The following is a 15076-nucleotide window of genomic DNA, read 5'->3' as shown; positions in this document are numbered from 1 at the left end:
AGGACAGGCTCAAGCCCGTCCCGGATTGCCACGTCCGCAGGGAGAGGAAGGCCAGTTGTTGTGCGGCTATCCCCTCCCTGAAAACGGGTTTTGGACAAAGGCATCCCTGCTGGTGTGGGATGATGCAGTCACAGGATCGGGGACAGGATTACACACAGGCACATCCGCGGTGGCCTGTGATGCCTCCTGTCCCTGGCCCTGGACTGCACCACTGGCAGCAGTGGAATCCCCCCTCCAGGCCCTGTGAGTGTGACTTCCACGGCCTCCTCCTCAACCAAACCCCCCACCAACCTGTATGACTCCGTGCCATCTTTCTCCATAGGCCCCTGTGGGGTCTCAGCTGCCCCTTCTGCTGCCGAGGAGTCCACCTCTGACCTCCACCTCTTGACCCTACCGCCGGCAGCTGCGGCCGTGGAGGCGGCACCAGACTCCTCACTTCCCAATGAGATGACAACCTGGGAGGGGAGCTGGGCCTTGCCTCTCCGGCTGGCGGTGGGATCCCTGCCTCTGTGCTCCACAGCACCGTCTCCGCCCTCTTTATCAGTTGACGCTGCAGACAGGGAGAGACAGAACACAGGCACCAGGGCTCTGTACAATGGTATGATACACACATGACAGTTACACATGAGTGGCAGTTCCAAAATGCACACATGCCATCACACTCCCCAACCCACATATCATTTGAACACACACACATGCACAATTTAACAGGAATCGTCCAGCAGGCAGTAGCATCCATACACATACAGCAGCATGCACATCCGCAGGTCAGCCTCACGTCACATGCAATATGGGGACTGCCAAACACATGCACACACTTCACCAGACATAAATGCTTCTGTATACATCCACCACCTGTCACAGTGAAATCATTGCCATCCATGTCACATCTGCAATTTACTCCCTACATGTGGGAGTCACATGCATCCATGGTGTAGCACAGTTGCACATTGCACAAATATGCACACATGCGCATGTGCATGGTGCAGATACATGCAGATGGAACCAGTATCCTAATGTGGCACCACAACCATGGCACAGTACATATACCAAAATTCAATCATGTGCGCTCCCACCTATGCATTTGGCCAGCATGCATTTCAACACATACACCATTGATGTGTCTCACACATGACATGACTCACGTGTGGCAGGCTCATTTCCCTGTACATACACATTCACACATGGCCCTACAAACACATTTGTCCAACATGCACACTCTTGGCACACCTCTACATGCACAGTGTCCAATCAGTACGCATGTACATTTACTGCTCGACTCCAGACGGGACTGCCTCTCAAGGACCTGGATGTGGAGCGCTGGGCGTATACGTTCCAGGACCCTCATCTGGATGTCGGTTAGGCGGACCCGGCACCCCTCAGCATCCGCTGCCTTCAAGAGGCGCGGGCCTTGCTGAGGGTCCTGGACCTGAAGTCCTCCCAGCGCTTCCGGACGTGTTGAATGTCACCGGCTGCCACCTCCTCCACGTTGATGGCAGCCACAATGTCCATCCAGATCATCTTCCGTCCTTCATTGTCGGCGCGTGAACTTCCAAAGAGGGCATCATACTGCCCCAGGACGTGCTCCACCAGGATACCAACCTCTTTGGCACTGAAGCTGGTAGCCCTCTGCTTCGCTGGCTGGGGGTTGCCAGTGGTGTCCGATGGTGTGTGCCCCGACATGGCAACCCCCGAGGCAGGTGTGGGTGGACAACTGGGTCCTGGGGCTGGGCTGTGGAGCAATGGTACTCCAGTCCCGTATTTTCAATTCCAGCAGGGGTGGTCACAGCAACTGGACCCCTGCAGATGGCTGACGTGCAGGCACCAAATAGCAGGGCACGTGGCCAGCAGGCAGGCAGGCAGCAGCAGATGGCAGGAGGGAGCGTGCTCGGGGTTCTGGGGGGCAGGAAAATGGCCTTTTGGGAAGGAGCATCGTCTTCCGTGTGTTGTCACGTGGCCAGCTTGATACGGAGTGATTTGGCACATGAAAAAAGTGCACGTCAGCGTGTAATTAGAGGAAAGGCCCTTAGCGCGTAAGCGCATCTGTGACATTACGCGCGTGGACGTTTCCCTCGTGACGGGTGCATAGTGATTCAGCACGTGAAAAAACAGCACGTCCGCGTGTTAATGCGTGTAATCCGGGGAAAGGGCCTAAGCGCGTAAGTGACATGATGCGCATGGGCGTTTCCCTCAGCACGGGTTAAAGGTGAGCGGGGCCAGCAGTTCACTGTACTTGCCTTTCGTGGAGACCGACGTGTGTGTTGCTACTTCGTGTTGTTTCGCGCACCATCACCACTTCACGGCGGATCAAGGACATATCTCTTCTTTTGGCGGGGATTATTGGCTACGCATGTTTTTCATTATCACGCTAGTCTGACGGTGAGTCGCGCACGCTATTTTTCCCACTGCGGGTGCCCCTGTGTATCGCGTACCCGTTTTCGAGGTCATAGTAGCCTGCGTGTCCCACGCGTACGTGTTTTTCGTGTCCCTGGGTGCCACTGTGTACTGCGGGAGGTTAATTCCACACACGTGGGTTACCGGGGTTGCGTCCACAGTTTTACTGCAGTTGTGGGGTGCCTGAGCATTGCGTGACCCATCACTTCATCACCGGAGTCACATACAGCCTTGCAGGTGCAGGGGTGCTTTTAGCATCTTGTATCCCACCCCCTTCACGTCAATTGCCCAGGACAATTGTTGTGTACACCTCCCATTGGCACTTCTCCATCTGTGCCGGCACTACTCCATCTGTGCCATGGTTGGGAGGCCACCAAAGGTGAGGGGCGCTTCAGCTGGGTGTACTCCTCGTGGCGGGCGTGGTCAGGAACGTGGCTGGGGTGACCAGGGAGTAGGGGGACTCCAGGATGGCCGCAGAGAGGGAAGAGGCAGGTGTGCGCCACTTCAGCACAATTTTGTGCCATGTGTTGGTGCAGTAATCCCACCACCCCCTGTGGTTCCGGGAGATGCAGCTTCTGCATCTGGCACTGGCGCCCATGTGACCCGGCAGTCTGTTTCATCGACTGCCACGGGCCCAAGGGTAGTGGTAGCTGCAGGTGCAGCTGTGGACACCACCACCCAAGCTCAGGGTCTGCCAGCGCAGGCTGCGTTGGCACTTGAAGAGTCCATGGAAGATTTCCAGCAGGTCAGGAGGAACATCGTAGGTGCACACAGGGCTGCCCTGACCGAGACACGTATCCCTGGGGCAGTAATGTCATCTGCTGCCCCGACCAGCTGTGTGTTGGCAAGTGCAGGGGCAGATGCAGCCAACAACACCCGGTTGTGAGTCTACCAACCAGGACAGTCGCGGTCAATGACCCTGCCACAGCGGATGTTGCTGCGCAGTTTCCATTCCAGGGCACCCAGCAGCCATTGACGCAAGTCAGGCCTTCGGTCGTCCTTCCACCTGCCACTCCCTTGGTTCAATCCACCGGTGCCACTGGCCATACTGATCAGGGCGGCATTTGCCAGCCACCTAGTCACTATCCAAGAGGAGGAAGGTTGCACCTGCAGCATGGGCTGGGACCCCACACACAGCCACGACCTCCTGCACGTCGAGGAAGAAGCCTTTCTGTGCGCAGGAACTGGACTTCCTCGTGGACTACGTGCGGGACCACAACCGTGATATGCTAGTGGGGCCTAATTGTCAAACTACGGCTGCCCATCATGATACCCACTGTAAGCAAGTTGTGGAACATGTGAGTGCATTCGGCCATGCGGTGCGCACGGTGCAAGAGTGCAAAAAGCGCTGGAATGACCTCAAATGCAGTGCTAAGGCAAAGCGTGCCTCAAATTACAACATGAGTATGGTGACTGGCAGTGGGCCAGCACCTGAGGAGGAAGCCCTCTCTCCGCACAGGTCACTCTTTGCGGAGTTTATACCACCTGAATTGATCGAAGGAGTGGGAGAGAAGCAGGACTTTGATGACCAGTCCAGTGAGTGTTGCTGTGTGTTTGTCGAGGCCATGTGTGCATGACTGCCACTACATGTCATGTGTACATGGTTCAGATGTGCAAGCAATGCAATGCTTCACTGATGCATGGCTGCTCTGCAGAATGGTGGACATGTGGAGCAGACTAGGACTGTCCTCATCACCACACTTGCACCCTACTCACATGCTGGTCACCTCGATGCCACTCCGGTCCATGTACCAGCTCACTGGCCCTTCTGCATATAGCCTGGGGTGTCCTTCCTCTCTGCACTGGGACTATGTCATGGCATGACTGAGGTGCATGTGTCCTCTGCCTGCATGCGGGTACTCCACGTAGGCATGCTCCCTTGCCCCTCCACCCACCCTGCACACCAATTTCACCTTTGCAGTGGTGTGCATAATTTTGACGTAATGCAATGGCCTGTTCATGCCTCCTGTGTGCATGCTCACTTCCACCAGCCAATCTGCCAGACACATGCAGTGGGGTACATCCTTTGTCCTTGATGCAGGGTGTCTCACTTGGACTGTGCAGATGGCAGATGCTCCGCAGGGACATGAGTGCACATTCATGCTCCATGTGCATTCCATGCATGCCCCTATGTGTCCTTGAGTGGATGATCATTGTAGTACGTGTCCAGGGTGACCTACATTTCATGGCATTTCATCAGCCTTCCCATGCCCACTGTGGCTCAGACCTGCGTCCCACACATGTTTAGGGTGTGGCAGTCTGTGTGGCTCACAGGCCTCACCCTGTTTCTGGCCCACTGACTCTGTCCAACTGGTGTAGGGTCTTCTGAACACATGGGTGTACTACTGAGGGTTCATCATGTGTCCTGCTTACTGTCCCATCATCATCTGATGTGTTGTAAGTTGATGCAGATGATGCAATTGATGCTAGTCAACACTGTCTGCCAATACACAGGTCTCTGGTCATCCTTTGGATACCATGCGAGGCATCCCTGCATTTCCACTTAGGGGGAGGGGTGGTTTGCTTGTAACCATGCAACCCATTGCATGCACATTGCATGTGATGCCTGAACTTGACCTTGCACTGCCTTCACATTTTCTGATACACATCATGAAGTACTTGTACATGTAGATAGTGAGTAATGTACACATGTTCTGCACTGCATCGACCCACTTCTGAGCCGTATAACACCCTTCTACATGCCTAATCACTGAAGCAATGTCAAGTTGACCCGGCATGCATGGCAGGTTCTCTTTTGTGTGTGACATGTCTGCTTCATGTGTTGGCTGTCTGTGTGATGTCTATGTGTGTGTGTGTTGTGTGCTTCTTACATGTGTAGTAATCTTTTTTTCTCTCTACTTTTCAGATGATGAGGCAATGGAGCCAGAGGATGGTGTTGTCATGCCAGGCACAGGGTTGTTATCACTACAGCACCCCGGCACAAGTGGGGGTCGTGGGGTGGTAGACCACAAGAACACACATGTGCTTCAGACCATCCTGTCTTTGGCTCGCAATGAGTCCAGCCCATATGACCACTCTGACGTCCATGTCGAGTTGGATGTGCATCAGGTCCATACGTCAGGGGTGAGTAATTCTGATGTGGACACTCCTCTCTCCGCGACACATCCAGTGAGGGGTCAGACAGTGGTGGGACCTCCGCCTGTGGTGGATCGGGATGCAGGGTCACCCTCCACACCAGTCGCTGATGGGCCTGGGCCATCACGTCGACGGTGGCATGTAGTCGTGCAGCCGCGGGTGGTGCCAACCCAACGATGATGGCCGGTCCTTGGGTCCCACAGGTATCAAGCGCCACCGAGGTACTTAGTGGGAGCAAGACATGACTGCCAATTCAGAACGCCAGGGGGCAGCAATGGAAAACATTGCTGTGAGCATGGAGCGTGTGGCCCAATCTATGCTCCCCCCTGCTCAGGCTGGGCTTGGTGGCCTCAGACATGGCACACCAGGCTGAAATGTTGTCTTTGCGTCAAACAATTGCTGCTCACACAGAGGCACATATGGAGGCCCTGAGGGGTGAGAATGAGTCCCTCAGATCCACTCTGGGTGTCCTCTTGATGTCCCAGATGGCGCGGTCAGAGGAGAGTTTTGAGCAGCTTGAGTGTACCATCTCGGCTGAGCTACGTGCTTGCCGGGAGGTGCATCAGTTGTCCAGCTAGGCCTTGCAGGAAGAACTACGTGTTACACATGTTACCTTGCAAGAGGAGGCACGCGTATCACAGGAGGTTCTGCATGCAGACTTGCTGCCGACGAAGGGCAAGCTGCGGCTAGGCATGGTCAGGCTACTGTGCCACGTCCTCCTTTTCAGGATGAGTCAGACTCGGACGACGAGGTATCTCCCACACAGGTCGGACTGTGCAGGCGTTGAGCCCATGGAGTTTTTTTTTTACTCAACATCATCGCATGTGGGTGTTGAGCTGCACCCTGTACCTCCCCTCTGCTGGATCCCCCCCCCCCGGGTCGTATGTGGCCATTTTTGATTTTTCATTTTAGTTTAGTTAGTTAACATTCAATTTGATAGTTAATTTAATTCGGTAATGTAGTTTTTTTATAGTTAGTTTAATTAGTTAATATAGTTTAAAAATGCTAGTCTATTGTACCTTCATGTGACAGTGTGGTGCTTTGTGGCTTTTGAAAGCATCCACTGTCTGTTCCAGCTGGGCCCTTCAAGCTTGTCTCGTGTATGTGTTTGCAGCTTGGGTTCATGACTCACATAGACTCACATAGGCCACTCCTGCTTCCCTTATCCATGTGCTTGCAAGGATGGTTCGTTGTTACTGTCAATTTCACAAGGGCTTTGGACTGTCATATCTGTGGCCTCCTGTACTACTTGTGTTAACACCCCTAGTGGGGATTGTAGGAGTGTTATTGACGGCATTTCAGCATTAGAAATGGGTGGTGTCATGAATCAGGTGTCCATTAATTGCTATACATTGTGTTGTATGTTTATTTTCTTTACTGTACATGTGCTTGATGCACTTCACGCTTTAGAGAGTGTCCAACACCCTTTGCCTGTCAAAGTCACACTGATGGTGGGATGAAATCTGATGTACGTCTCTGACATGGGCAAGTCACAACCAGCATACAGAGACACACACATGGGACTTTCCAGCATTAATTCTGTGTTTTGTGCCCTTTCTGCAGGAGAATGAGCCTCCAGACCACCTTTGCCGGCAGACATGGGCCAGTGTACGTCAGGCAGCTGGCCACTTTCGGTGGTGCAGACATGCGCATGTGTGCGCAAGCAGTGCCACAGGGCTTGTGCTCATACATCCAACAGAAGCAGACGTGTTTCCAGGAACTCCAGGCAAGGTGAGCAGCACAAGGGGCACACACCACAGCCAACCTTCCACCAGGCCTGTTGCACATGCATGCTAAGTAGTGCCACTGACGGTGAGCTTGGACAGCTATTGGTGTTGAAGCGCACAGTACAGCTAAGATGAGTTGGTTGACACATGGCAAGTTGCTTTCCAAGTTGTCAGGGACACATGCAGGGGCTGTCGCACATATCCTCCAGTCCACCATGCTCCATAGAAGCAGATGTATAAGCCCAGTAGTGTTCAAAGCCTGAAAAAGAAGCTGCGCACAGGGACACCCAGCGAGAGACAGACTTGTGTGCAGTGCATATCATTTGCATGTTTAAATTGACACATGCATTACCTCTTTTATTTGGGGGATGCCAGAACACTACTTGTACTGAAGTCGTACCTCGCTATATGCGTTTAGCTGCTTACCCAGGAACCATTGCATGATGTGTGAATCTTGACACATTGGTCTTCCATTTGCCATGCGCCCACATGCGCCTGACTTACTGCATTGACAGTGTATGAACCATCAGGGGGGAATCTTACGTATGGGTACAAAGCAGCAGACAAGAGTGTTTGTTTGTGGAGGAGTTACTTGCTTTGGGGCATGTATGGTGTTGTGTGTGTGTTATAGACACACAGAGATTAGTAACTCTTACTTTCTTTGGAGCATTGAACTGCTACTGTTACCGGACCTGAGGGTGCGCATGCAGGAGGCCAGCACTCACCCCAGAGACAGTCTCTCTTTGACTTCCATTTGAGTCATTTGGTACAATGTGCATGATGTACATGGTTTCTCTGATTGAGTATGTGTTATTGTGATTAGTACATTTTTGTCTTTTCCCTACTTTCCCTTGACAATCCAACTCCCCTCTCCTGCCCCTCTTTCCGGTTATCCTGAATAACAATGCCTGTCCAGACAACATATCCCTGACCCTCCTTCCCCACCGTGGTCTCAGTGGCCTGTGTAAGTTTGACCTTGCAGGTGCCCAGACCACGGAGGGGGTGGTTGGATCGTGCCTCTCCTGCGCCTGGACACCGGAGCAGTGACACTACCCATCAGTTGGTGCTGCATCATTGTATATTATGTACCAAACATGGTACACATCCGGTTGTAGCATTGTTTAAGTGTGCTAACTTGGTTGTTCCATCATTTTGCTTGTATATGTGCTTTGAAATTTACTGCTACTTCAAGTCATCTACTGGAGACTATTCGAGTGTTTTTTGCTGCCTACAAGCTTTTTGCCTGGCTTGTTTGTTTGGCTCCTTTGAGTTCTCTTCGATTTGGTATTTGCTGGACACTATTTACACGCAAGGTGGAAGATGGAGACAAAGGGGTAGGGTGATCCTGTGGCCAGGTAGACTTCAAGGAATAAGGCTACATACCCCAGACACAGTTGTTCAGTAGGTCATGGTGATATGTGAATGAGGGAGGGTGTTTGGTTGTTGGACAGTTGTCTTGGCCTACAGTGTGATGGGCACCCTGACATTGTTATTGTGGTGTCCTATGTACAAGATGTGTTCTGCTGGTCAATGCCTGTTCCTGTGTTGTGTTTACCTTTCAGGTGTGAGGGGATTGGTGTGGTTTGACATGCTGGGGTGTGCACATGGGCAGTGTTCACATGTGATGTGTAGAGGACACTGATGGTCACTTGATTGGACATGCATGTGTTGGGTGCATGTCCCTACTGACACACACAGTCGCACTATGATCCACCACATGTACATCCACCCTTCCATGTCCAAATGTGCACACAGTCTGCCTTCTGGGGACCACTGTGTCCCTGCAGCACATGATCTATGACCATTTGTGGATCCTGTACATGCGTCAATTGTTTATTTATTTGTTTATTTTGTCATTTTCATGTGATGGCCAAGGTGTGTCTCTGACACAATGGCTGGTCACTATGCTGTGTGCTGAGCAGTGTGTTGCAGGAGACGCACACAGCACACAGATTCAGGAGTAGGGATTTTGCCTTGCCCAATGTGCATGTGAACAGGCATTGATTGTTATGTTCATTCTACAACTGTTGGAATGCATTTGTGTATGACTTGTTTTGTGTGGGAGGTTGTTGGTCAGTCATTTCATCTGATTCCATGATAGGTGTCATTGTCTGAAGCCACTTTCCATTTATCACATGTCACTTTTTATATTATTGGTAATGTGTTTGGCTTTTGCTATTGCTTGCCATGTCATGGTGTGTCAGACAAGGGTGATTTGGTTTAGGAGGGTTTGGATGACATACCAGGGATTTAGATGGCCTGTTTTCCAGGGGTGTTTGATACACACCTCGCATATGTTCCTTTTGGTCACACAGGATTGTTTATGTTTAAGTAGCTAGGGATGCACACAATGTAGCACTTCCATGGTAACATTCTCAAGGTGGTAAGGTTGTGACAATTGACTGTCTCTTTGTCATCATCGATTGTCACCTGGTATGTGCCAGGCCTGTGTGCACTCCGCAGGGGTGGGAGTTTAGGTGAAAAATGTAGCCACAAGCTGGGTCCGGGCTGCCTCACCACATGCTCTGTCCCCTCCCATGGGCAGCGCCTGTGCTTGTGGGTGGGGATGTGGGGACACCACCATGTCCAACGGTAGACCCTGCCGTGTAGCAACATTGTGCAGGACACATGCTGCCACAATGATCCTGCACACTACTGGGGGTGCATAGAGTAGCTGCCCACCAGAGCGGTCAAGGGAGCGGAAGCGTGACTTTAGCACACCGAATGTGCGCTCCACTATGCCCCTGGTTGAAATGTGGGCAGCATTGTATCTTACCTGGGGTGGTGTGGTGGGGTTCCGTATTGGCGTCATCATGTGGTTGCTCAGAGGGTAGGCACTGTCACCTGGAGAGGTGATAATGGTTGTGATCATTGGGGTTTGTGTATTTGTCTGGGTGTGACATGCATGCATGTGCACGGGCATTTGTACTCACCTAGGAGCCATGTGTCGCCATGCTGCCCAGCTTCCAGGGCCCAGCTCAGGGCGGACATTCTGTATATGAAACTGTCATGGGTGGAGCCTGGGTAGTTTGCATAGACAGAGGTGATGATTCCCTTTGCATCGCATACCACCTGCACATTGATGGAATGCCAGTGCTTGTGGTTTAGAGAGATGTGCTTAGTGGCCCTAGGTGGACGTAGGGCCACATGGGTGCAATCTATGGCACCGAGCACTTTGGGGAAGTGTGCCACCCTGTAAAAGTCCCGGACTACGGCATGCCTTTCTGCGGGTGTTCTGGGCATGTATATGTGCCTGCAGACTGAGGGGCGCGCAGTGATGATTGCCAACACCTGGTGTAGGCAGCGTGACTGCGTGGCCTATGAGACCCCCCCCCCCACTATGGCAGTAGTCCGCTGAAATGACCCAGTGGCCAAAAAATGCAGGACATTGAGCACCTTCTCCAAGGGGCTCAATGCTTGGGAGCAGAGGATGGGGGATGTAAGGTCATCTTCCCACTCCCTGACCAGGTCTAGGATGATAGGAGGTGGAAACCTATACCTGCCGTAGACCTGGTTCTCAGGCATCCCAAAAAGGCTAGTCCGGGTGGAAAAAATGCGGACCCTGGCTATTCTCCTCCTCCTGCGGTGTCCCACGATCAGTGCTGCGACAAATGGGGCATTCATCGTAGCTGGATATATGTGTTTGTTGTTTGCCTGCACTTTTATAGTGTGCGCGGGGACGCTTACGCCTGCCTTCCTGTGACGGACATGTTGCCGCCTGCGCCCGTCTTTTTGCATGCGCTTGTTTCCCGTATTCGATTCCATGAATACAAGTTGTTTGCGTGCGTGTGGGCGTTCCGTCTATTTCCCTGCAGTACTTCCCCAGTTACGCCTTCTTTTTCATGCGTTGTTCCTTATTGCGCATGTTACGCCCCGTGTCCCGCCCCCTTTTTGGTGTGTGTGCCGACGTTGTGTGCTTTCCCTGTGCACGTCGCGCACATCGTTCGGGTTGTTGCAATGACGTGTGCGCCCCGCACAGATTTGGCGCACAACCAGTGGAAAATACGCACAGGCACTTCCTTGAATTGCACGCATGTGCGTGTGCTTGCTTTTTCACACTTGCGCCACCTTATGCCAGCTTGCGCTAAGATTTTCAGCGCACATTTGTTCCATGAATCGCCCATAAATGCATAATACAGCACACCTTCTGAGAAAAATTGACTAAAATGCCACAGTGTTTGCATTTGTTTTGTAGGGTAACACCAATCCAAAAATCCAGTGCATGCAAGTCACCAACAGTGCACAGGAACATTAATGCTTACATTAATATAATGCTTTGCTATTAAAAATGTCATGCTACAATGAAAATATTTCCAACTGGCTGCACAATGTAGACACGTCATAACATATTACAGTGAACCATGCCAGGCCACATTTAGACATACCTAGACTGGTTTCACCAAAATGCCAGTCGAAGCAATAACACTTAACAGGGTTATTTTATCACGGATACCCAGAAAAATATACAATGCTACAGTAAGAAACAGCTACCCTGGCATCACTCAAATGGCAGCCTATCCAGGCATTTACATAGGACTTATTTATTAGAAATGCCAATTTAAACAAAGTCAAGCCAAACTAAGAAATGACTAGACTGGCTACACCAAAAGACCTCTCTAGCCACTAATGCCACATATCATGCCTGCTTAGCCTGGGCATCATTCCGATTTATTGCACAATCCCCATCCCACCTCATCCCTCCACAGATCCCCTCTCCCTCCCGCCCCCTGCCCCGACCCCTAGAATCAGCTTCTCAACCCAGAATTACCTCCATGTCCCTTGTCCTTGTCCCAGTGCTTATGCATGAGGCTCCTTGCCTCTTAGGTAAGTACGGGGATGAGGATGAGTGGGGCTAGGAGTAATGAACATTAGAGGTAACTAAGCCAGGCATTACCTTCATGTCCCTCTACCTCATCCCAGAATTTATGTGTGAGTCGCATTGCCTCATACATAAGGACTGGGACAAGGAAAAATAGGGCTTTGAAGTTTACCGATAAGTAATCAAAGGATTGAAAACAAGTAGGGCACAGCACCATTGAGCTGACTGGGCTTCAGTCCTGCCCCCCCACTCCAACCCCTTGGGCTATGTTGACTCAACCTGGCTGATCTAGAGAGCCATTGCCAGACAGAACAGGACAGAGATGTTAATCAGCACCTGGGTTTCGCTATTAACAAAGGCCCAGCAATTACTAACGTAAAGTATTTGGATTTGGATTGTTCACCCGTAACGCAAAAGTTTGCGGCCGAAAATACCATAGCAAACTTGACCGCTATGGTCAAACAACCTAAAGTAAATGCCTCCTCAAGCATGCCCTAAAAATACACTCCTTGTGTCCCCCCTTACTTACCTTTTGGCGGCACATCGCGTTGTGTGCCGCCAACTCCCTGCAACACTGGTTCCTTTCATTTACATGCTTGGGAATTGGCGCGGCAGGGTCCTATCCTTCTTTCCCCTTACTTTATTGCCCTATGCGGAGGACACCCTCTCAACTCCTGAATCAGAAAATGCCGAACATGTGGAGCTGGGTACACCACCACAATCCCCGATCCTCATGTTTGATATTTTCGGATTCGTATGAATGGTGCACGCCTTTTTCGGTCTTTTGTACCATTCGTAAAAATCGATGCAGTTTTTTGGGGTATTTCCAAGTAATTCACTTGTACTACCTGCATTCAAATGCATAATTCTTAATGCAATTGAAATCTTAATGTGGGTTTAGTACTTGAATGTCAGACAAGTGATTGGAAGGGTAGAGAGCGGGAAGGAGACCGCTTATTCTCACAGCAGTCCATAAGTGGGTGCTTTCAGACTTAAAGGAGAGAGTTAACTGCTTGTAACACTGAAACTGCACTAGAATAGTCTCATTAGAATGCATAAAAAAGTTAGATGTCCCACACAAATAGGTTTTGCCCTCCCCCACCGCCCGTGAAGTAAGCACCTCTCGCAACATTTGAAGGGATAGCAGGCCCCCGAAATGTAGCTTTCATTGTGGCCCTGAACACAAGCACACACACCATTAACTATACACAAACATGGAAAAACCCAGCCGCCCATACATTTAAGTGTGCACTCTTTCATCATACAGGCACACCCACAAAGCCACCCATACATTTAAGTATGCACCTTTTCACCTCACAGGCCCACCCAGGCAGCCAAGGGTAAGTGGGAGAGAGTGCACAGCTTGTTTAAGCTCTTTCTGTTCAGTTTTGTTGCTTCATTTTCACTTAAGTTTATTGTTCATTAGTAGGGTGCAGTGCCACCGTGCTGGGCACTGAAATATGGCTGAAAGGAGAGAAAAAACCTAGGCTCGTTAGACTTCGGGGTCGGCCGCACACCCGTGATTCCCACTAAGGGTTAATAATGTATTGATTTGATATTTACAATCAATGTGCACAAACTCTGTAATGTTTCAAATCAATTTATTTTCTCATTCTTTTGTTGATTTAAGATAATTGGTTATTCTTCACCAATTAGGCTGTAGCTAAATCTGTAGCAAACAATGACTATCTGGCCAATGCATTTCGGAATTTATCCTTCATCAGAGCCAAGTCTTAATACAATGATTTTCCATTGCTGTATACCATTGACACAATTAACATTATGCAATTCAAAACCGGGTACCCACATGTGAGAACAAACACGTATCATGAAAGAGAGAACATATTTGGCACAATCAGTATCAGTTACAACAAAAAGCTTCAACATTCTTAAGTTTCTTTCCTGTTTTTACACATGCACTATGTGTCCTTCCTTTAAGCAACATGGTGGTGAAATTACATTATTTAGTTCTAATGATTATCTTCAAAAATTGGGTATTGGCCTTGAGTATGTTAGGTTTGTAAACATGCTGATGTAGCATACTATCAACATGCTACCGTGCCGGTGTCTGATGTCTAAAACCATTAGCTAAGAAGTTTGCTTGGTGTGAATAATGTGGTAATCATGCTTTTACTTTGTGCCATGTATCATACACTAATGTGTTAGCTTGTTTATCAACCCCCTTCACCTTGTCAGTCTCACTGACCTGACAGCAGGGATCTTCCCTGCTCGAGGGCTGCGCATGATGCATCAACAGCCAGCGTGTCTGCAGTCCTAAAAGTGCATGCAAGCGATCTAGTTATTCCGAGGACAACGTTCAGTTTCAATTAAATTCCTATCCAGCTTTAAGTACGGACATTGTGCAGAGTGCCTGCGCTTACCTTCAATCGGCGTGTGCTTTTATCAGTGCACGTCAAGCATGGAGCTTCAGTAGCAGGCGTCTGTGTGTATAGCTGCCATGCTGGCCGTAAGAAACTGAAAGTCTATACATTGTCACGGTACCGTTAGTGTACCAATATGGCTGCTCGCTTCACAATGCGATGGCCATGTTGGTGTGGGCAAAATGTCGCATTATCTGTATTTACTCGTAATTGGACTAATCATTTGTTATTGTGACGTGTGTTACCTTTCATGGTGGTTACTTAGAAATATAGGATCAGGCTTGGGAAACTCACATCATCTATTTTTTAAGTAAAGTGCAGTTGTGTAATTAATATTGTCTGGCCGATTTTCTTAATATTTTATACCCATCTTGGCACCGCTTTCTTTTTTAGTAACCTCATGGTCACATAAGTCAATCAGGTATGTAATAAAAAGTTTACTCACATGAGTCAATTGAATTACATCATAGAAAACAATTTAAATCAAACTCCTCATTCTTTCCTCGTTGTGATAATGCTTCCAATCGGTCGATCCAATAGGCTTCTCTCTGTCTTCTTTTCTTCATATTGCTGTAGGTTACAGAAGTTTCGATGGTTTTGAAGACCTGAAATTTCACTTGTGATATATTGTGCTTCTTTTCGTTGAAATATCTTGCTAC

General features: G+C 49.9%; 1 long non-coding RNA gene across 1 annotated transcript in view; it reads right to left on the bottom strand.

Annotated features, from left to right (window-relative positions):
• LOC138493190 (uncharacterized) overlaps positions 1-14523 on the bottom strand; it is a 428451-nt gene extending 413928 nt beyond the window's left edge. Inside the window, exon 1 of the long non-coding RNA XR_011276301.1 lies at positions 14418-14523. This is a non-coding gene — a long non-coding RNA (uncharacterized lncRNA). The remainder of the gene's footprint in view (positions 1-14417) is intronic.
• Between the last annotated feature and the right edge of the window lie 553 nt (positions 14524-15076).

This window comes from Ambystoma mexicanum, chromosome 10, assembly GCF_040938575.1.
Source record: "Ambystoma mexicanum isolate Mex_15411 chromosome 10, UKY_AmexF1_1, whole genome shotgun sequence".
Taxonomy (NCBI): Eukaryota; Metazoa; Chordata; class Amphibia; order Caudata; family Ambystomatidae; genus Ambystoma; species Ambystoma mexicanum.
The sequence above is the reverse complement of the archived record's forward strand: the minus strand, read 5'-3'. Positions and strand labels throughout refer to the sequence as shown.